Raw genomic sequence first — 24,084 nt, forward strand, 5'->3', positions numbered from 1 at the left:
TTTGTAGTCTTCAGATACTCTCCTTTTGTCATATATATGAAAATTATATGTATATATAATTATATATAATTCAATTTTTTATTAAACAAATGATTTGTTAAAATAGGATCCAAAGAAGATCTACACATTGAATTTGATTGACGTCTCTTATGCCTGTTTAATCAATTCCTCTCTCTTTTATTTTTTCTTCCATGTAATTTATTGTTAAAGAAATGAATTTCTTTGTCCTTAGCATCTTCCTTACACTGGAATTCACTAGTTATATCTAGTGGTGTCTCTGTCCCTTATATTTCCTATAGCCTGATATTAAACCCAGGGACTTGTTTTGATTCAAATTCAGTTTTTTTAGCAAGAATATTTAAGGGGCGGTCTCTGACAGATGTCTCTCTTTTTGTGATGTTAGCAGCCACTGATGGTCAGTGCCTAGATCCATTAATTCATTAGGGGTTTGCCAGGTGGTAATATTTCATCAGTACTTTTTAATTCGTTGGCAGGAATATTTCTATAAAGAAATCCTTTCTTTTTTTTAGACTACGTATTTGGCCATCCTGACGTTCAGTTCATACAGGAAATCAAGCTAATGGCTTGATTCTTTCTCTCTACTTAACCAGTTTTCAGAATAGCTAGTTAAAAGCTCAGAGCTCTCAACAATAAATTCAGTGTTCTTAATCAGAGATTAGATAAAATTTCTATCTAAAAGATTCTGATCTAAAATATTATCTATTTCTGTGTAAATAATTTCTATATGAAAGATTGAGTCAGTGAAACTTAATTCCACTTTGAAGTAAAAATACTGGTCAGAGTCCAGTGAAACAGAAACATTCTATTAATTTTTATCATAAAGTAAAAACATTAGTCACCCAGGCTTAAAAAATCACATATCTCCTCCATCCTTTTCTCCTCACACTTCCATTTGGGGGGTGGGGTGGAGCTGGAAGATTAGAGGTAACAAGACTGCAATTTAAAGCGGGGGGGGACCCAACTCCAAATGGATTTTTCTTTAAGAAAGAAACCCAAAACCGAAAGAAAACAGGTAAAATTAGCTATTGGAAATTATGGCCATGTGAATCAACCCTTGCTCCCCACATCTGGCAGCACTTAGCTCCCTGAGGGCACACTTGGTGCCCTAGGGCACCGTTACACATGTTTGACCAGCGGGGCAACAACAAAGGACACAGAGGCTATAAAAAGAGGCAGCAGGTAACCATCAGGCTGGCCAAATGGCTGAGGCACTTTGACAAAACACACAATGAAGCAACTGGTTATTCCCATGGCTGAAAAGTCAGCCAGGGAGGGCTGTATTTTAGGATTCAAATTCCACAGTGTGCCTCTTTAAGTCACTGGGTTACTTCCTTGTTTTAATCAGGTCCACAAATTCTCCCTTTTCTTTCAGATACTCAGTGAAAAACATGGGAGACAAGCTGTATAAAGTGACCTTGTGTTCTTGCCAAAAACCCATCTAAGAATTCAACTAGACTGTTCTCTGGACTTTCCCCCCAGACGGTGGAGGCAGTGAAGGTGCCAAGTTATTCTGCACACCCTGTGGCATCCTGCTCCACAAGAGACAGAAGTGTTCACGAATGACACGGTCCATCTGATTATACCCATTCTACAACTTAGATGAGTACAGTACAATTAGTTTTAAATACAGCGCCCACATAAGCAGTCATTTCATATTTAGGAAGTAGGGGCTCTGCCTTTCCCACACCCTAAAGCCCTCTTTTGGAGCCCTTGGTACTGGCGTGTCTCCCTTCTCTCCCACCAAGAATGCCCACCCTCCCCTCCACCTCTTCACTAAGACTATTAAAAACATATCAACTCATTCCTTCGAATCCAGTCTTAGCAAAACACAGGAATGATAACGCCTATTAAACAAAGGCTTTGTGTGGATATTCCCTTAATCCGAAGGAATGATTCTAATTGTAGGAAATTTTAGATTCAAACAGGTTGTAGAGTGGAGATATTTGGGGGCCAGCAGACCCTTCCAGTGTTTTCAGTTACACCGCTGTTAACAATCTGTTTCATAAACATGAAGCTCTGGGGGGGAAAAAACCTATAAATGTCTTTAGTCTCCCTTTCCAGTGAAATATTTCTGAATTATGAGCTTTTGAAAATGATGAGCACTTACAATAAAATATCTCTAAATTATCTTGAGTACTTATTCCATAAAACAATTTCTTAAAAGTAAGCAACAGGGGGCTTCCCTGGTGGTGCAGTGGTTGAGAGTCCGCCTGCCGATGCAGGGGACACGGGTTCGTGCCCCGGTCCGGGAAGATCCCACATGCCGCGGAGCGGCTGGGCCCGTGAGCCATGGCCGCTGAGCCTGCGCGTCCAGAGCCTGTGCTCCGCAACGGGAGAGGCCACAGCAGTGAGAGGCCCGTGTACTGCAAAAAAAAAAAAAAAAGTAAGCAACAGGAAGATTTCTTGAGGTATCATACATACATACATGTCGGTGAGTGTTTAATTGTGGAATTAAGATACCTTTTAGCAAAAGCGTCCCATACAATTAAATGTTTGGAGAAGTTAAATATATTTACTTTTTTTTTTTTTGGCTGTGTTGGGTCTTCGTTGCTGCGCGCAGGCTTTCTCTAGTTGCGGCCAGCGGGGCTACTCTTCTCACAGGCAGTGTTGCTCTGCGGCCTGTGGGATCTTCCCGGACCAGGGATCGAACCCGTGTCCCCTGCATTGGCAGGCGGACTCTTAACCACTGCACCACCAGGGAAGTCCCTATATTTCCATTTTTAAGTACAGAAGAAAGTTACATGAAAGATTTTATTAAGAAACAGAGTATTTCTCACTAATCGATGTTGCTCCAGGGTCTCCAATTTGCCATAAAAGGCAGAAAGGTAACTGATGAGTGCGTAACTATTGCTTGTGACTTTATTGTAAAACCAGAAGCATATCAACGATTTGAATTTAAAAAGATACTTCCAAATGCTGAAGGCTGGGGCCAGGGTTCATGGGTTAAGAGTGCAGACAGGGGTTTTGTCCGAGATATCCCTCCTGTAATGTGATAGCAGTGCTGTGTCACACATCCTCAGGCTCCTTATTTCTTGCCTGCTTTAGTTCATTTGCAGCTCTGCAATATGTTTTTGTTTTTGTTTTTTAATGTAGGCTTAAAAATTAGCTACATCAGTTTTCATGAGTTCGAGGCAGTTATTTTTGTAGCCTATAGTTTTTTCATTCACCTGCTATTTTAGAAAATGTTTGGCTTAAAGCCCATACTACAGGGGACTCTAAGACCAGAAAACATAATCCTTGTCTTCGCTTTACTGTAATATAGACAGTTTCTCCTGTTTAAGCTTTTGCTTAGATTTTACAAATGGGCAAGAACTAAAAGATGCTGGAGTTTTTACAGTTTAAGGATTTTTAGGTCTATTTTTACAAAAATTAAATATGTTTTAAAAGTGAATAAATATGTACATTTATAACTGTTGACAACAGTAAACCACACTTCTCAAGGTGACACGTTCTCTGTGGAGTTTATTGATCATCTCTCTTGGTTTGTTATGGTTTGACCATACACTTCCTGCTGAATTCTTATTCTTCTATCTTCCTTCTTTGTTCAAGCTGTGCTGTATCTAGAAGACTAAAAATGGCCTATAAAGTTGTTTTAACAATAAATACATGATTAAAGTAATATACTAATCATGATAAGCTTATGAAAGAATCAAGTTAGAATATGTCTTTAATGTTCTTAAGTTACTGAAGTGAATTTGTATCTATAATGGACATTAAAAGCAAGCACTGGCCATTTTTTACCCCTAGGACACTGATTTTTAGCCACAGCTTCAAGTTCTTACATATCTACATCTATTTGTCATGTCGTTCACAGCAAATCAAACTTATTTTTCCTTATAAATCTTCCTTTCATAGATGCCCATGATGTTACTGGTAAATGAAAGAGCAAATTGCAGATCACCTACAGCAAGCTACCATTAGAAACACACATAGGGAATTCACTGGCAGTCCAATGCTTAGGAATCTGCGCTTTCACAGTGGAGGGCATGGGTTCGATCCCTGGTTGGGGAACTAAGGTCCCGCATCCTGCAAGCTGCGAGGAGTGGCCAAAAAATAAAAAAAACAAAACACACACACACACACACACACATAGAGGTTTGCACATGTGTAAAAAAAAAGCCTAAATGAAGATAATTACTAAGTTTTCCTGCTTAAAATTCTTCAATGTTTGTTAACTGCTTTTAGAACATTAATTCCAGCTTCTCAGAGTTGACATGGTCCTGGCGTGGTCTGGCCTCTGCCTACCTCTCACACTCCACTCCCCCTGTCACTCACGGCCAGCCAGCCACCAGGCCCCCTTTCTGTTCTCAGACATACTAAGTCCTTTCTCATCTCTGCATCTGCTCTTTCACCAGCTCCTCACGTCACTGGCTCATTCACATCCTTCAGGCCTCAGCTCAAATGTCACTTCATCGGAGAGGCCTTCTGGGACCGCTCTCTCTAAAGTGGTCTCCCCAGTTACTCACTACCTCTTAACTTTATTTCCTTCCAAGCACTTTCCCGTTGCGGAGTTATCGCATTTGTCTAATTGTGTCTTTGCATCTCCCCTATTAGGGTGCCTGCTCCACCAGACCTAATCCACAGCACCTACCACAGCTGTTGGGTCTGTCCCTCGTCCTGCTGTAGGTCTCTTCAGCCTGAGGAAATATTTAGTACTTTGCACTGGGATTTTCTTCTCAGAGTCTAATTTTCCCAATTTGGATTTCACTTTCTCTTCAAAAAAGCTAGTCACATGAGCAAACTCCAAAGTGGGTATAAAGTATAGCTAATTCACTTGCTACCTGAGAAGCTGGAGATGAGAAAACTTCACGCAAACGTCAGTGCAAATGACATCTGTAGATAAATTACAAATGAAGAAAATGATTTTTTTTTTCCATTTCAAATGAGTTGGTTTAATTCCAAATGGTACAGAATTCAGGATAGAACAAAGACTTAAGAACACACTTTGGCAGGATTCTGGTCTGGGTTTATACGGATTTCATCGCTAAGGTAGAAATGGCTGAGAAGAACTAAAGATAAGATGAGCAACTCTATGATTTAAGGAAATGATTTTTGAAATTATAATGTAAGTCAGAGGGGAAAATCAAGTAACACACACATATATGGGCCTATATATGTATAAAATTATATACACACATATATAAAATCAAATACACATATACATGTGCTTATATAGGTATAAAATTGTATACACATACATATATAACATCAAATACACACACATATGTACAAATATATATATTTGATTACCTATAAGTATAGGATGAGACTTGATGGCTAATTCTAGGCACAGAGGTATATGGTTTTATGCATTAGGTTGGGAGTACTCTAGTATTTACCATCCTCTCCAGAGCTGGCTCAGTGTCTGCATACACTCGACCATCAGTATGTGTTTGTTGAATGAAGGAATGAACCCATTCATTCCCAGTTCCTGGAGAGATCTTGGCATACCCAATTCATTCTTTTAGACCCCTTCACATTGCTCTCAAGGAGAAAACTGGGGTATAGGGAACCAATATGGTTACTGTTATAAGTAATAATTGTCTGCCCCTGATCCAGAAACCTCATGTTTGCTTTCAGGACAAAGTAAATAAATATAGGTATTAAACACTCATCGCCTTCCCCTCAGGATGGGATGATGGTACAGAACTGGAGGCTCTTACTCACTTGTACTTATACCAGGTCACCTTGCCTGCAACTGTGGTTTCATTACAGGGCCCCCAAATTTCTGCTCAATTGTGTGGTCATCCATTCATCTTAATATGTCTCAGAAACTGAAATAAATGTTGAAGGCACTAGGACAAATTTTAAAGATTACTATATTGTGAAAATGAGACTAAGATGTGAAAGCAAGAAAGCCTTTCTGCTTTTTGTAGCAAACACATTGTCTAAGTAGGCAGCTATGGTTCACTGTGAAAGCTTTAAAAGCCTAACTTAGAAAAGGAAATATCCATGATGAGAGGGAGAAGGTTCTTCCATGAAATACTTAGAGTCAAAATATGGGGCTCTCCCTACGTAAGAACAGATCTCAGCAATGATCATCAATAGCTGCTAACATGACATAAAGAGAGATAACCAAAAAAAAAAAAAAAAAAAAAAAGAGAGATAACCAGACATGTGCCTCCTGATGGAAGTATATGACATGACCAATGATGCATTTTAGCCCCCAGATTGAACTTTAATCTGATCAAACTTCAGGATGGAAGTGATGGAATTTACAGGAAATACAGGGGAAAGAAAAATGATAAATGACATCATGGGGATCCAATCAGAAAATCTAGACTGAGAAAAGCTACAGAACAAATGGCCTAGTTTCTTCAGCAGATAAATCACAAGGGAAAGAAAGAAAGCAGGGAAGGGGGACCTCTAGATTAAAAGATTAAAGAGACGCATCAATCAAATGCAATGTGTAGACTGTGTTTGGTTCCTGATGCCAACAAATCAACGGTGGGGGAAGAGAGAATCAAGGAAATCTAGACACAGACATATTTGATACTAGGGAATTATTCTCTAATTTTGTAAGGTTTAATATGGTATATTTTTTAGAGTACTTATATTTTAACATTTTAGAGTTGCCTACTAAAATTTTTTTTTTTTTTTTTTTTGGTACGCGGGCCTCTCACTGTTGTGGCCTCTCCCGTTGCGGAGCACAGGCTCCGGACGCGCAGGCTCAGCGGCCATGGCTCACGGGCCCAGCCGCTCCACGGCATGTGGGATCCTCCTGGACCGGGGCACGAACCCGCGTCCCCTGCATCGGCAGGCGGACTCCCAACCACTGCGCCACCAGAAAAGCCCCCTACTAAAATATTTATGGATGTAATGATATGTCTAAGATTTGCTTCTGCAAATAATCAGTGGATGAAGTGTATAGGGAGTAGATAGGGGTAGAAGTGAACTAAGAATGTTGAAGCTGGGTGATGGGTCCATGGAAGTTCGTTTTACCATTCTCTCTACTTTAGTGTACGTGTAAAATTCTCCCTAAGAAAAAGCTAAAATAATGCAAGATTCTATCAGTTAACATAGTACCCATCAAAACACACCTACGCTGGTTTTCACGTGGTCCAATATTTACATCAGTATCACAGCAGGCATTTATTAAAATGCAGATTTCTGAGCTCTGCCCCAGACCTACTGATTCAGAAAACCCAGGGGTTGGAAGCTGGAATCTCTAACAAACTAAATGACTTTTACACACACTAAAGTTTTAGAACCCCTGACCGGGCATTTTGTGCCAGGTTTCATTTCTCATTTTCCAAGTGAGAAAATCAATGAATGGAGATAAATTAACTGGCCAGAGTTCATTTTGAGACCCTGAAAGAACTGAGATCTTTGAGCCTCTCCAATCTTGACTTTCCAGTTTACTGTTCAAGCACCAACTGAGCAACATGGCCTCATTTAAAAATGTATTATCATTAGCTTTTAAAAGTTTGGTTCAAATTCACCAGAACCAATTTACCCTTTTGACCCTTCAAGATTAACACACACACAACATAAGTATCACAGAGGTCCCATATAAGATATCTTTAAAAAGAGGCCTCTATCAGGATGTAAGAGATAGCTTGGCATTCTGATAAAAGTAGAGGTGTTCATGGCCAAATCCCTGAGATTTGGCTGAAAACCGAAAGCCCATTTTCATTTGATAGGGCCTTAGTATAAGGTATACAGCAGGGGGGTTACCTGCTTACCAGTGGTGAAGATTATGTGTCAGGAGGCCATGTCCTTTTCCATGGTTAGGGGTCTGGAGGCCAATTTTTATCTGCCCAGAGAGGTCATTGGTTGGGGGCATGATGTGGGTTTCTCAGAGCTCTTCTTGTTTGTAAAGACACTCTTGGCTTCCATGCTTGTTAACGGCCTTTCAAAAGTAACTAGAGTATGAGGTGGGTACATTTTTCTATTTATCTAAATGGCTCACATTCACACTCCTCCCCCCTTTTGATATTAATCCAAGTGGCTTAATTTTGAATGAACGGGGGGTAGAATTAAAAATGGAGGTATACAAATCCTTTAACGAGCAATAACCAGTACCTTCACTTTTTCCCCAACATTTTATGAACATTTTCAAACATATAAAAATGTTCAGGGCTTCCCTGGTGGCACAGTGGTTGACAGTCCGCCTGCCGAGGCAGGGGACACGGGTTCGTGCCCCGGTCCGGGAGGATCCCACGTGCCGCAGAGCGGCTGGGCCTGTGAACCATGGCCGCTGAGCCTGCGCGTCCGGAGCCTGTGCTCCGCAGCGGGAGAGGCCACGACAGTGAGAGGCCCGCGTACCGCTAAAAAAAAAAAAAAGTTCAAAGAATTTTATGGTAAATATTCACACTACCTAGATCCTACAATTAACTCCTTACTATATCTGCTCTTTATCACATTTCTAAACATTCTATATCCACCTTTTTTTTTTCCTTTTGGAGGCATTTCAAAGTAAGTTTCAAAGACAGTAACCCTCTCCCCCATATTTCAACACGTATAACGTTAACCAAATATGTGTTTAGAATTCCTTTTTTTTTGTATTTTGAGGTAAAATACACATACTATGATATGAACAAATCTTTAAATCTTAAAGTATATCATTTGATGAGTTCTGACAAACGCATACACCTGTGTAACCAAATACCTATCAAGATACAGACTATTTCCAACATTCCAGAAGTTCCTTTTCTGCTCTTCCCAGCAAACCCCAATCTCACCCGGTACCTAAGGAAATATGTGATCTGATACTTCCACATCATCAGGGACTGAAATTATTGTAACACTTCCCAAGTAGAATAACTTGGGCCAGACAGAGAGTAAGTATTTTTCTTAGATCACATGAACATGGCATGAGAACAAAAACCTCAGACCCTGAAGAGTTTCATGCTTTTCCCACTTGATTATATCCCAAAATTTCATTTCAAAAATTCTAAATTAAATTAAAATCTAATTCGTGATTTCTGACTGTTTCCGAGCAAATAGACAAATTTTCTATAACCTTTTCTCAGGGCAAGCGTATGGGAATAGCTAGTATAGAGGAAAAAAATCATAAATGCATTTTAAAAAGAGACTAAAAATAATTCATATAGGAAATACAATTAAGTTTAATTACATTGAATGCTAATACTCCCCCTGCAATCATGAAAACAAATGTTTGAAATATATTCTAACGAAAGGAAAAGCCCCTAGTATATTACACAGCTAAAAATAATACATTTGCTTAATATTTCCATTTTTATTACTACTTTAAATCTAATACAACCCAGATTTCAAAAGTTAATGATTCTGTTCATTCTACTATTTTCTACTTATACAAGCGAAGGCAAGTAATGTTACAAGGATATCCTTAGGATATCTGCAAACTACCCATAAACAGCAGTTTTTTTCTTATTTGTTTAACAACTGCTGTCATTCTTTCTGTAAGCAGCAATCACAAGATGTCAAACAAATTCTGCCTTGACTGACAGATGTCTCTGCTTGTTTTTATTAAAAACAAAAAAATTTCCCTGCATTAATCACCAACACTGGAGAAGTGGGGCACGGCTGGGATGTGCACCAGCCTCTGGGCAAGCAGAGATGCCTCACAGAAAACCACAGCGCAAACTCGACTACCCGAATACCAGAACACATTTTTTTTTAACTCCCTTGGGGACCCAAGGACTCAAAGTTTTAGATTCCCTTAAAGGGAAAAGCAGGAGCATGCATGGGGGCAGGGTGGGATCATGTTTATCAGTCTCAACAGTTCATCTGGGCCTGGATCCAGGTAGTCTGCACGTCTAAATTTGATGAAATATAGGCGCCACCAGGTAACAGTAGTGGTCAGGGAGCTTGCCAGAAACCTGTAACTCAAAACTGAAAAATGAAATTAAAAGACTACTTTGGCCAGGCAATTTCTTTCTGCAGGATGCAATAACTGCAAACTACAAAGTTGAAAGAACAGACAATTCTTTGTATGTTTTAAAATTTCTTCTTCCTAAAGTGACACAACATCTGGGCCAGAAAAATAGACTTAAATATTTTCAAACTTGTATTTCAAGACTGAACTGTAATGTTTCTGCAGAACTTCGCCTGTTCTTCCTCCTTTCTTCTTTCCCTTCCCACATTGTGCAGGGGGGGTTGGCTTACAGCAGGGAGCCCAGGCTGGCTGAGGTCTTGGATGTATCCGGAGGGCAGGTAGGAGGGGCAGTGGTGGCTGAGCAGACGCCTGACCCTGTCCTGTCAATAAACCTTAACCCCGACCTGCCAGGCCCCTGAGCCGGCTATTCTCTGTCTAGCCTCGTCTCTAATTGCTCTAAAAATGTCTCTTCATTTAAAAGTACCTTTGTATAAACACCCCACAGGAACTGACAGTCATCAGAATTACCACACAGTTCTAGTTTTTAAGGAGTGCGAGAAAAGTCATTTTCTACCTCATTGTGGAAGGACTTTGAAAACAGTTTCAACTGCTGTGCAAAACAATACTCATCATTCTTTTAGCTGCCTCTGCAGGTGACATTAGTTTGACTTTTAAGACTGTTTACAGTGAAATGTTTGATCTTTTGATTAAGTTATTTGAAAGTAAAGATGGATACGTGATTCTCCCCACAAAACTAGCCTCCTCCTGAGCGCCCCAGACAGGTAAAGCTAAAGTCCTGTGCTTCTCATGCATATGATGAGGCTTCCCTATAAATTCTAAAAGGACCCATACTTTTTAATCTAAACATGAAAATCCAAACCAAAAATTAAAAAGGGGAAGTGGAGAGATAAGAAAAGAGGCTTTGGAATGAAGTGGATTTCTTTTAAATAATAAAATTAAATCAGCCTTGCAGATTAGTATAAAACACAAACTTCTTTTTACTGCTTTGTGGCTTAATTCCTTATTTCCTTTTTCTTTGTAGTGGTAAAAAAATCACATAATTTACTAGGACTCCTTGGGAGCAATTCCTTAAATTATTTCTCTCCTACTGACGTATAATAACATAATGGGAAAGACAGTTATTGTCAATTTTATAAACGGAAACTAGACTTGAATTTTGCAAATCCCAAGCTCTGTTCTGACTGGGTGCAGGTTAAATTCTGCCTTTTAAAGTATGGCTTATTTAAACAGCTCAAATTAAATAAATTATTTTCTCTAGTAACTTATTACTAAGCACTGACAAAGTAAAAGAAAGTCCTCCCTCCCTGTTCCATTTTCTCCACATTGCTTATCACCTTCTAAAATACTCTGTGATTTACTTAACATATTTATTTATTGCCTATCAATGCAAGCTCCTTGAGGTAGGGACTTTTGTCTGTTTTGTTCATTGATGTGCAATAAACGACTAGAACAGTGACACATGGCAAGCCCTCAACAGTCTCAGAATTAATGAATAAAAAGTTGAACAGATTAAGCCAACACTCTTAAATGAAATCAGGGAATTTATCTTATTTCTACTTATCTACCTTATCCTACATTCAGTATAATAAGCAATCTTACAGTGGGCATGGAAGAGGACTGCATAGGCAGTCTTTTTTTTTTGGCTTTAATCAACTAACCAAAAGCTTTTTCTCCCCTCCTCAACACCAGTTAAACTGAAAGGAAAAGGGCTTCCCTGGTGGCGGTGGTTAAGAATCCTCCTGCCAGTGCAGGGGACACGGGTTCCAGCCCTGGTCTGGGAAGATCCCACATGCTGCGGAGAAACTAAGCCTGTGCGCCACAACTACCGAGTCTGCGTGCTGCAACTACTGAAGCCCGCGTGCCTAGAGCCCGTGCTCCACAACAAGAGAAGCCACCGCAATGAGAAGCCTGCGCACCTCAACGAACAGTAGCCCCCACTCAACGCAACTAGAGAAAGCCCGTGAGCAGCAATGAAGATCCAGTGCAGCTAAAAATAAAAATAAATAAATAAGTTTATTTTTAAAAATGCAAGGAAGAAAAGCCTTGACATTTCAGAGTTGAAATAGATCTTAGAAACCAATTAAAACTGAGGTCTGACATAGGGAGGGGGAAGGGTAAGCTGGGACAAAGTGAGAGAGTGGCATGGACATATATACACCACCAAATGTAAAATAGATGGCTAGTGGGAAGCAGCTGCATAGCACAGGGAGATCAGCTCGGCGCTTTGTGTCCACCTAGAGGGGTGGGATGGGGAGTGGGGGAGAGAGACGCAAGAGGGAGGAGATATGGGGATATATGTATATGCATAGCTGATTCATTTTGTTATACAGCAGAAACTAACAACCTTGTAAAGCAATTATACTCCAATAAAGATGTTTTAAAAATAAAATAAAATAAAGATACTGAGGATATAGTTTTAAAAAAGACAACTGAGGTCTGAGCCTTCAGAATTCCCCAAGGAGCTTGTTGAACATGCAGATTCCCAGGCCCCTCTCCATACCTACTACTCAGAATCCCTATGCTCAAGTAATTTATTGCCTAGAAGGGAAAAGAAGATAGACCGATTAACCCATGGTTACAGTACAGCACTAGAGGTACGCTAAGGATGCTGCTGGAACAAAGAGATGGTGCATATCAATCAAAGTGTACTTGAGATGAATTTTAAAGAATGAGCATAAATGTAGTGCCAGATGAGGACAGTCGTGGTATATGCATTTCACACAAATAGTCTTTGTAAAATCTATAGATGTTATGGCTTGAGGGAAGAGTGCCCATCACAAGATTAGAGATGCACACAGGGTCAAAATATGAAGAGATTTGTGTTATAAAACAAGGAGTTTAAAGAACTGTGGGAAGACATTAAAGACTCTTGTGATTCTAAATGCACAATACAGTTAGAACCACTGGGATAGTCTATCTCTAACTCTAGAGGACAGTGAGCTTTGGGAAATGAATAGACAGAGAGATCAATCAGCAAAGGAATGGCAGCTGAAGCCACAGGCTGCCAACTAAGGGACCTGCCTAAGGTCACATGGTGTTATACCCAGAGCTGAAGTTACCACTCCTTATTTAGTTTTATGGTCCTACCTCTGCACTACTTATGGAAGTATCTCTTAAGTGAGCCTCTTATCTCAGATAAAGAAAAGATTTCTAACACAATTTATCTTATTTGTTGTATCTTAATAAGTTATCCTTCAAACCCTGACTGCAATTTATTATTAGAGTCCTTACATCCTCATAAATCTGTCCATAGCCACAAAGTCAAGTTGATTACCTTGGTTATCAGTGACATGAAAGTCCTCCTTATTTTCCAGAGGCATCTATTTTCTAGTAACTTTCTTTTACTTCTTTTCTTTTTCTTTTAATCATCACAGTAAGTCATCTATTTCTGTTCTTAATAAGCAGACACAAGTTTACAGGACTCAATTCCATCTACTACCCTGAGTTTTCTCATTTCAAACATCAATGGCAATTGTACCTCCCCCACAGGACATTTCTTATTCAATGACATTAGAACCATCTACAGGCTCTCTTCTCTTCAGTGTTAGAAAAAAGAAGTAATTTGTAGCTAGAATCTCAATTAAACTTCTGTTTTGTACATAAACAAACTGAAATTTCCCCTGGAGTTTTTTAGACTTCCTTTTAATTACCCCCTTGTCTTGTCTTGGGTTAATATTAAAAGGTTTTCCCTTCTATCCAAGTAATGATGCTAGTCTTGGCAAGATGACTCAGTTTCACTCATATAGCAAATAGTTATTTAGTTCTTACCCTCTATAGAAACTTGTGTATTTACTGGGAGGGGGTATAGGAATTATTCATACTCCTATCCTAGCAGACTTGATAATCCACTGGTGTGACAAGGTTAGTGTGAAAACTGTTACAAATATAACAGCCCATGGCTCACACTAAGTGTCTGTGGAAAAAATGATCGTCTCAGCATGCATTCCAACCTCCTCCTCAGTTGTCTTCTGTACTGTGGAGACTCAATAGCTGAGAACTATGTGTCCCAGACTCCCCAACATCAAGGTTCTACATCTGAATTTCACCTTACCAGTTAGAAACTTTCATGGGAGATCTGAAGTGGGGAGTGTGATGGCAGCCTCATTCTTGCTGCTTCTGCTATTCTTTCTTCTGCTGGTGAGCACGATGGGGAAATGTAAGGGTTTTCTGAGCAGCATCCTAGCATCCCACATCGGCTTCGTGAGTATTCAGAAGCAGTTGGAGGTGGTGGCAGCTTAACTCACCTGGTGGGCTGGCTCTGGAGGAAAGGAGGAGCTGTTCTGGAAGTTGTTCCCGCACGCTCCGCCAACAGGCTGTTTCTTTAACCTCTCAACAATTATGGACACCCAGTTTCCATGTTAAAGGCACTTCTGCTTGAAATAGCCAGAATGACTTCAGTTTCCTGCAACTTCCCCAACTGGTAGGAAGTTCCAATATTGGTGGAAGAAAGGAAGGAAGGGAGGCAGACAAGCAAGACGGCAATTATTAGGGAAGACCAAGAGAGGCTCTATAGAGAAGGTGGTGCTTGACGTAGCCCTTGATATACAGAGAGGCTTTTGACAAAAATGAAGGGCAAAGGAACAGCATAATAGGCTGAGGGTAAAGCATGAACAGAAGTGTAGAGTTATGAAAGGCCGGAGTATATGAAGTGTCGAGTGCTTTTGTTTTTGCTAAAGTATTGAGTATGCTTATTTGGAAGAGTAAAATAAGACTATATTCTGAAAGGTTTAAAGAGCTCAGTTTAGATTTAATTAAGCAAATTATTAAAGAATTGCTCTTATATGAAAAAATATATATATATGAAAAGGAATATATATATATATAACTGAGTTACTTTGCTATACAGCAGAAATTAACACAACATTGTAAGTCAAGTATACTTCAATAAAATTTTAAAAAAATTACTCTTTAGGGAAGTTAAAAGGGTAGAATGGATTGCAATGGAGAATCAGGATATTGCACAGTTAAGCGGCTATTACAAGAGGACAGACGAAAAGTAATGAGGGATTAAACCTCTGTGGTAATTTAGGGAATGTAAGAAAGAGGAGGGACACCAGAGACTGCAGAGGTATAATTTACATAACCTGATAATTGGTTAAATACATACTGATTAGCGGAAAGGAGTCAAAGATGACTCTGATGACAGTGGTGTCATTAACAGAAAGGGGAAAGAATAGAGGATAAGTTGGTTCTGGTCTGGGGAGGACTTCGTTTGGATTTACTGAATGTCAAGTAGCAGCAGGACTCTACGTGAGGGTATCTGGAAGGTATTTGGAAAGGAGGGTTGGTGCTGAGGAGAGAAGTCAACCATACTGAATCTGGACACTTACCTCAGAATCTGATGATACTTTAAAGTATTAACTAAAAGGTAATTACCCATAAAGGCTTCCTACTTCTCTAGCTACTCCTCAGCCTCTTTTGTAGGCTTCCCTTCCCTGATTACTCCTTATATATCAGTTTTTCTTAGGGTTCTGTCCTTACTCCTCTTCTTCTCAAGCTACTACCTTCCCCTAGGGAGCTTACATATGTTCCGTCACATAGCCACCACATGTTCATGACTTCCAAATCTGCATCTCTAGCCCAGATCCCTTCCCCAAACTCTCCCGACCTGTTCATCTCCTCCGCTTACTGGAACTCTCCATTTGGCTCTCTCTGGGCACTTCACACTTAACACTCGCCATGTTAAATTGATCATATTCTCTTCCAAACCTTGTCCTCCCTCCAGTGTTCGCTATGAATGGTACCATAATCCACTCAACTGCCTAAACCAGAACCTGGGAATCAGGGGGTCCCCCACCACTCATCCTTTTCCATCATCCCCATCCCCAAATCCAAGCGACAACCATTCTGTGAGTCTACCTCACCAACAGCTCCTAAAACCATTCACATCTCTCCACGCCCACGACCCTGGTCCAAGCCACTGTCATTTTTTGCCCCAAATGGTTACAAATGCTTCTCTACTGTTCTCTCAGTTTCTAAAGTCCTCCTCCAAATCATTCTCCTCCCTGAAGCCAGGGCGATCTTTATGCCATGCTGCTTTGAACCTGTTCCTCCCTGCTTATCATCTCTCTCACTTTCTCATTCAATGGCCCCATCAGGTCTCCCCATGGCTGAGCTGACCCACAGCAGCTTGTCCCCATCCCTTGCTCAGAGTTTCCACTCAGTTTGTCTTGTTTTTATTTTCTATTTTGAAAATAGTACAAAGGGAAACAGCGGTACAAAAAGTTCCTACACATCCTTCAATCAGCTTACCCTAACGTTAACATTGTACATAACCAGAGTTTTACCATCCAAAACAGGAAATTAGTATTAGTAGATTAATATGAACTGAAGTATGGATCTTATTTGAATTTCACCATTTTTTCTACTAATGTCCTTTTTTCTGGGCCAGCCTCCAAATCCAGGATTCCACAATGTAATTAGTTGTTAAGTCTTTTTAGTCTTCTACAGTCTCTGGCAGTTTCTCAGTCTTCCTTGTCTTTCACGAGCCCACTCAGATTTTTAAATCCCCCATTCTTTTTTTTTTTTTTTTTTTTGCGGTATGTGGGCCTCTCACTGTTGTGGCCTCTCCCGTTGCAGAGAACAGGCTCCGGACGCTCAGGCTCAGCGGCCATGGCTCACAGACCCAGCCACTCCGCGGCATGTGGGATCTTCCCGGACTGGGGCATGAACCCATGTCCCCTGCATCGGCAGGCGGACTCTCAACCACTGCGCCACCAGGGAAGCCCCTAAATCCCCCATTCTTATACAGAAGCAAGCAACCATGGATTTCCAGATGTCTGAGAAAGTCTCTTATATAAAATATAAATACCAAAAAACAAAAACAAAAACAAAAACCTCAGAGGAAACAATATACAGAGAAGAAAATTTCTAGAAAATTATTAATAATGTACTCAAGAAACCATGGTGAGTATATTAATAATATACTCAAGAAACCATGTTGCAACCATGAAACAAGAACAGAATACTATTCTTAAACAAAACTTTAAGGGAACAAAACAGACTCTGGGAGATTAAAAATATGACAACAGAAAGGAAAACTTCAATAGAAGGGGCAGAGAATAAACTTGAGGATCTCTCTCAGAAAGGAGAACAAAATGACAAAGTTCAGAGGGGACCTGGGCATTAAAAGAACAACCACACAAATGAACATATGATTTTAAAATGTGGTATGTATTATGAAAGACAAGCCTAGGTCACAATGAGTGAGTATGCTGGGGGGTGGAGTACAGGGGTGGTAAAGAGGGTCAGGAAATCCCTTTGATGAAGCTAAGACCTCAAGAACAAGCAGGACTTAGCCAGACAACAGCTGGGGAAGAGAAGTTCATGTGCAAAGGTCCTGGGGAGGAAAGGGCTTAGGGAATGAGAGCACCTGAAAAGCAGGCCAGTAGACAGAAATGGAGGGACTGGAGAGTTGGGGTGATAAGACAAAGCCTTGGAGGTCAGGATTTTCACGGTGAGTGCAACGGGAAGCCAAGGAAATGTTTAAGAGGAAGTGAAATGATCCAATGTGCTACTTAAAAGGCCACCTGAGTGTAGTGTGGAGATGAATTAGAAGAAGTAGTTTAGTGACTATATAATAGACTCTCTCCTCTTATGGATGTATCATAATTTAATCATTCCTCTATTTTATTAGACATTTAGGGAGTTTCCAGTTCTTCGCTAATATGATTAATACTGTAATAGACATCCTTAAAATGAAATCTTTGCCAGCATCTCTAGTTATTTTCTGAATATAGACTTGTTGAAGTGGAATTAAATAATTGAGTTAAAAGGTATGAAAATTTCTGACTATTTTTTAAAAGTTATCTTTAAAAGAAAGATTTTGATCATTACATATGAGAAACCTACTTCACAAAATGGATATCTTCCTACTTATTCAGTTAAATGATATCAACAGATAATTACTTAAGATGAAAAACTTCCATTTGTATGTAAAAAGCACTCCATTTATTTGTTTTTTAAAAATGGTAAGCACTTAACATCATCAAAATTGATACTGTCCAACTTCTTGGTTGGGATGAGCCACATTTAAGACAATCAACACGCCAGCAAGCATTTGGGACATCCTAAAATAACCTTAGAGTAATGTAATCTTCTAACGGTCTGTTTGTGGTTTAACATTTTTATAATAATACTTTTTTGTTATAAACATATTCACGGGCTTCCCTGGTGGCGCAGTGGTTGAGAGTCCGCCTGCCAATGCAGGGGACGCGGGTCCGTGCCCTGGTCTGGGAAGATCCCACATGCCGCGGAGCGGCTGGGCCCGTGAGCCATGGCCGCTGAGCCTGCGCGTCCGGAGCCTGTGCTCCACAACGGGAGAGGCCACAACAGTGAGAGGCCCGCGTACCGCAAAACAAACAAACAAAAAACAAAAACATATTCACAAATCTGAAAAAATGCTTTGTTAGACCGTGTTTCCCAGTGATGCGCCTGGTCAGGTTCTATGGAGCAGAGCTGTTTTGCTCTCTCCATTTTCTCCTCCCATTCTCTCACAGGTGGCATCTTTCACACGCAAATTTACCTCTTTTCGTCCTCATCTCAGCATCACCGTACGCAAGCTCTTTCACCTCTTTACTTAGTTCTTCCTACTCGTTCTGTCTCCTTGTATACAGACTCCCTCACCCTCAAGGTCTTACATATTTATTTTCTCTTCAACTGATGTGATCCTTTCTCCCTCTTTCCCCCACACCCCTTCTCTCTCACTTTCATCTCCCCCCCCTCCCCCGCCCCCCGACTCCTCAGCCCTCTCCTCTCACACACTCCAACGACTCCTTTCCTGGGTCCTGGTTCGGGCAAGGGCTGTTGGTTAGAAAATCTGCCAAGGTGGCTGAGGAGATAATTGGGGCAAGGGTGGGGATGCAGATGCACGGATGCTGGGCATGAGGAGACCAGGTGGTCAGCCAGGGTTTCCCAGGCCCCTGTGGCAGGAGGGGGTAGGCCTGAACTAAAGGCTGGGGCCGCCAAAGCAGGGGACAAAGGCCGAGTCCTGCTGATCACCAGCCGGAGCACACACACTTCAGCCACCCAGAAACACTCCGTGGCCTGGATGGGGTCTGAGAGTTGCCAGTTGGACATACTGACCTAGACAACCAATTAAGGCATGTTCAAGGTCTGCTGAACAGAACAGTCTTTTAAACTAGGCTAAATCCCCTCTTCAGGGTTGCTGATTCTTCTCCCCCTAAATTTTCCAGATTTATAATCATAGTAAGAACTAGAAGACAAATCAGACAAGGGTACTGAAAAATCTGACATACACTGAACATTAGAGTTAATGTACTTTTGGAAACAAACCAGGTGCCTGGTGAACACCGAGGGATCTAGGAGGTATGCTTGATGAGAATCTGTGCTGGGAAGGAATTTAAGATCAAGGTCAGGAATGATTAATATGCATGAAGGAAGTCATCAACATTTAAGGACAAGCAGTATGAATCTCATTAAATCTTCAATCGCTTCCTATTGCCTGAAGGAATTGGTGATAGTCTAATGATTAAAGCAATAACATTAAAGTAGAAAACAGTATTAGAAAATTAATCCGACTTTTATAAAAGAAGCTAGCACGAAGCACCAATCCACCTAAGAGACTTGACAAGACCCTCCTCAGCAGCTGTGATTTTTCTCTACTGGCGAAAGAGACTTCTGGGGGCTTTCTTTTTTTAATCGAGGTAATTGATAATCTTTCACATGCTTCCCAGTGGGCCATCGTACTGCTGTCTGGCTGTTTGTCATGTCTCCCACTTACTCACTGTATCACCAGAACGCACCTCCCTCGGCCCCAGCCTTCTCCTGCTGTGTCGCTCACTCACATTTCTGATTGCAGCACCCCTGTGCTCACTCGGCAATACCCTGAACAGCTGCTATTCACGGAGCATAAAGTAGGGGAGAAATGACAGAAGACAACAGAGAGGAGCTGTTTTTGTAACATCAATTCTTAGAGGGGCTGGTTTTCAGCTGGACCAGCCAGTTGGCAGGGAGTCCGGTGAGGGTGTTCATTTCATCTGTGACCTATTTCTATTTGATCTTATAGGAAAATCACAATCTTACTGATGACAGAGACAGGGTATGTGATGCCCCAAATTCAGAATTATCACAATGCTGAATAGAAGGATAAACAAGTGTGATGTGCAGACTCCAAGTGTGAGAGATAAAAGGATCTCAAATGTTCATTTTCCTAAGTTAATATTTCAGTAATTAATAAGCTTTCTCTCGTAGATGTGGAAGGAATTTTTAGAAATCATGGTCCTATTACTAGTAGCCCTCCTTAGGGAAAAAGTCATTTTAGAATGCCAGTTCCATCTAGATGGTGGACTGTGAGTGACTTTTACTTTCTTCTTTATACTTTTTTTGTTTTTGTTTTTGTTTTGGTGGCACCACTCAGCTTGGGGGATCTTAGTTCCCCGACCAGGGATTGAACCCAGGCCACGGCAGTGTAAACGCCGCATCCTAACCACTGGACCACCAGGGAATTCCCTCTTCTATATACATTTTTATAATATCTTTTTAAAAAACATAAATTTATTTATTTGTTTTTATTTTTGGCTGCGTTGGGTCTTCGTTGCTGCATGCGGGCTTTCTCTAGTTGCGGCAAGTGAGGGCTACTCTTCGTTACAGTCTGTGGGCTTCTCATTGCAGTGGCTTCTCTTGTTGTGGAGCATGGGCTCTAGGCACGTGGGCTTCAGTAGTTGTGGCATGTGGGCTTCAGTAGTTGTGGCTCGCGGGCTCTAGAGAGCAGGCTCAGTAGTTGTGGCTCACGAGCTTAGTTGCTTCGCGGCCTGTGGGATCTTCCCGGACCAGGGGTCGAACCTGTGTCCCCTGCATTGGCAGGCGGGTTCTTAACCACTGAGCCACCAGGGAAGCCCCACTTTTAAAATATCTTAATATTTCCACTATGAATACAGTTGACCACTGAACAACCTGGGGGTTAAGGGTGCTGACCCTCCTCGCAGGAGAACATCTGCAAATAAATAGTCAGCCTTCAGTATCTGTGGACCATGTAGCACTGTAGTATTTACTATCAAAAAAAAAATCCATGTATAAGTGGACCCATGCAGGTCAAATCCGTGTGGTTCAAGGGCCAACTGTAGTTATTAAGGGCTTATTATTAAGAACTGTGTGGTAGCCAAGGTGGTCGCCAATGACCCAGCCTCCTGGCATCCACACCCTGGTCCGCTACACTGTGCTGGTCTGTGGGAGCAGGGGGATGGGATGTTACTTCTGAAATTAGGTTATAAAAGACTGTGGCTTCTGCCACAGTGGGCACTCTGGTACCCTCCTTGGATCACGAGTCTGGAAGAAGCAGTCTGCCATGTTGTGAGCAGTCCAATGGAGAGACACAGGTGGCAAGAAAGTGGCCTTCACAAGGAACTGAGGCCAGCCAAGAACCATGTGAGTGAGCTTGGCAGTGGGTCCTCCAGCCCCAGTCAAGTGCTGGGATGACTACAGCTCCCACCAATAGCTCAACTACAACCTCGTGAGAGCTCCTAAGCCATCGGCCCCCAGCTAAGCTACACCCAGATTCCTGCGCCTCAGAAACTGTGACATAGAGTTTGTCATTTGGGGTAATTTGTTACACAGCAGTAGGTAACTAATACAGCTGCACAGGTATCATTTCTTTAATCTTCATAACAGCCTAGTAAGGTAAGTACTTGGCTCAACTCCATTTTAAAAATGAAGAAACTGAAGCCTGGATAGGTTAACATGCCCAAGGTTCCACAACTAGTAAGCAACAGCATCAGGATTCGAACCTAAGGAGCCTGATTTGACAACCCACACTCTTAGCCTCTCTTTATACAGCCTTCCTTGTATTACTTTTATAATCAGAAAATATATTTTCAAAGTATTTTCATTCATAGAAAAAGAAATTCCCACTCGTCCTTCACTCCTGTTGTAGAAGTAGAGATACTCTCACCACTTCCAAGGGGAATTTTCCCCCTTCTCCTCCTTCTATTCCTTTTCACCTCTTTCAGGTCTGATCTCTCTCCAGGAAGCCCCCTGCTCTCCAGAATTTCCCGTGGTCCTTGTTCCTTACCAGTTGCCTTCCTTCCCTCTGCGTCTAAACATAGCCAGGACCTCTATGTCAAAACCAAAATGTACGTCCACACAAAACTTGTACACAAATGTCCACAGCAGCATTATTTGTAAGAGTCAAAAAGTGGATATAACCCAAATGTCCAACAATTGGTGAATGGACAAACAAAATGTGATATCCCATTCAGTAGAATATTATTTGGCAATTAAAAAAGGGATGAAGTACTGATACATGCTTCAACATGAATAAACCTTGAAAACACAGTCCTAAATGAAAAAAGCCAGTCATAGAAGACCACACATTATGTGATTACACGTATTTGAAATGTCCAGAATAGGAAATCTATAAAGCCAGAAAGCTGATTAGTGGTTACCTAGGGCTGGTGAGGATAGGGGGATTGGAGAGTGACTACTAATGGGTAAGAGGTTTCTTTCAGGGGTGATGAAAATACAAAATTGATGGTGGTGATGGTCACACAACTCTGAATACACTAAATACCACTGAATTGTAAACTTTAAATAGGTGAATTGCATGGTCTGTGAATTATATCTTGATGAAGTTGTTATTTAAAAAGAGAACCAAGAACCTCCACACTTCTCTGCAGCCACCACCATCACTTTTCATCTCTCCTTCCACTGCTAAAATTTTGGTCTAAGTCTCTATGACCTCCAAGTGGCCAATTTCACTGACCCTTACTGAGTCATCCCAAAATTTCCTCCTGAGCCTCTTTTCCTATGTTCTCTGTTTCTGCCAACTCCCTCTTTTCTGCTCTGACAGCTCCTCTCCTTCCTCAGGTTCCCTTTCTAACCACCAGGTCCTGATTCCTCCTTCTCTGTATCATTTCTCTTGCATCCATCTCTCCCTTTCCATCCTGAACACAAGGCACTAATTCAGGCCCCCATCACTTTGTTTCCACCAATATTTCCCAAATGATACGATAGCTTTCCCTCTTCAATACATCCAGGGCACCACCAGCTGCAGGTTATTTCACTTATTTATCAAAAACCTTCATCAGTCTCTGCTGCCTATAAGATAAAGCCTAAGCCGACCTTCAACGTTCTCATCACCTGGCCCTAACCTGTATTATTAATCTTCCTCTTCATAACTCTTCTATGCAAACTCTCAGCTCCAGCCAAACCCTCCATTCCAGAACCCTCTGAACAGGTCCTGTATTCACATGGTTTCCCCACCGCTGCCCTGCTTTACCCCCTTAGAAATGCCCCTCCCTCATCCCTCCGCCTCTCTGCTGACCACCTTACTCATCCTTCAAGGCCCAATTCTGTGAAGTGATCACTCCAGCCCCAAATTATCTTTCCTTCCTCTTTTTCCCAGAGCACTGTCATACTGTTTTACATCGTTATAGGCATTAGGCTTCTTTCTCCAATTAAACTAAAAACCATCTAACCCAGTTCAGAAGTCACCTCCGTGGTGAAACTCCAGACTACTACCCCCAAATCTTCCAGTTCCTCACTTCTAATTCCCATTATACCTGTTCTTTGCTCTTGCTGGAAATTCTCGTCTTAGGACAACTCCTTCCCCCCCCCCCACCAAACTATCAGTCTCTTCCCTTTTTACTTCTATGCTCTAGATTATTCATTGTAATAATAATGAGCCCAGAAACAAACAAAATAGACAAGGTCCATGACCTTGGGAAACTTCCAGCCTAGGCTAGACTCTAGAATGCATTGATTCAACCCCCCTCTTGCTAACCCCCCACTCCCCTTTTCTCTTACTCCCTGGTCCTTCCAGTGCATCCATCTGGAAAATTCCAATCAATCCAACTATCTACCTTCACTCTTTTATACACACAGGATGATGCCCATTTGGAGAAAATCACACAGTGGCAATGAATGGGGTCACTACAGATACACGGTCTCTAATTTCACTTGGATCTCAACACTGCTGGGCAATCCTTCTATTATCCCTTATCATTTTTTCCTCCTATTTCCCAACCCCCTACCTCATTTCATCTCTAATCTCTGCAAAAATGTACAGAAAGAAACAGAAGTAATTGGGGGACGAGGAGCTTCTTCAATTTTCTGTCTCCTCTCCCAGCTGAAAAACTATCTACATGCACATCTATCATTTCCTCCATCCCTAAGGGAGCAGGAGTCTGGTATCTTTACCCCTTTTCACACACATGCTTCAGTTGTCCCATTCAGGTAGTCCCCAAATGCTATACATTTTACTGCCAAAAGTAGCATCTCCAACT

The 24,084-nt window shown here is 41.3% G+C and overlaps 1 protein-coding gene and 1 non-coding gene across 2 annotated transcripts in view; both read right to left on the minus strand.

Moving 5' to 3' along the window:
- METAP1D (methionyl aminopeptidase type 1D, mitochondrial) overlaps positions 1-24,084 on the minus strand; it is a 79,229-nt gene that overhangs the window by 41,646 nt on the left and 13,499 nt on the right.
- Positions 20,238-20,309, minus strand: TRNAV-UAC (transfer RNA valine (anticodon UAC)). Its single transcript has one exon. It is a non-coding gene; the product is annotated as a tRNA-Val (tRNA).

This window comes from Pseudorca crassidens, chromosome 6 (genome assembly GCF_039906515.1).
Source record: "Pseudorca crassidens isolate mPseCra1 chromosome 6, mPseCra1.hap1, whole genome shotgun sequence".
In the NCBI taxonomy this organism is placed as follows: Eukaryota; Metazoa; Chordata; class Mammalia; order Artiodactyla; family Delphinidae; genus Pseudorca; species Pseudorca crassidens.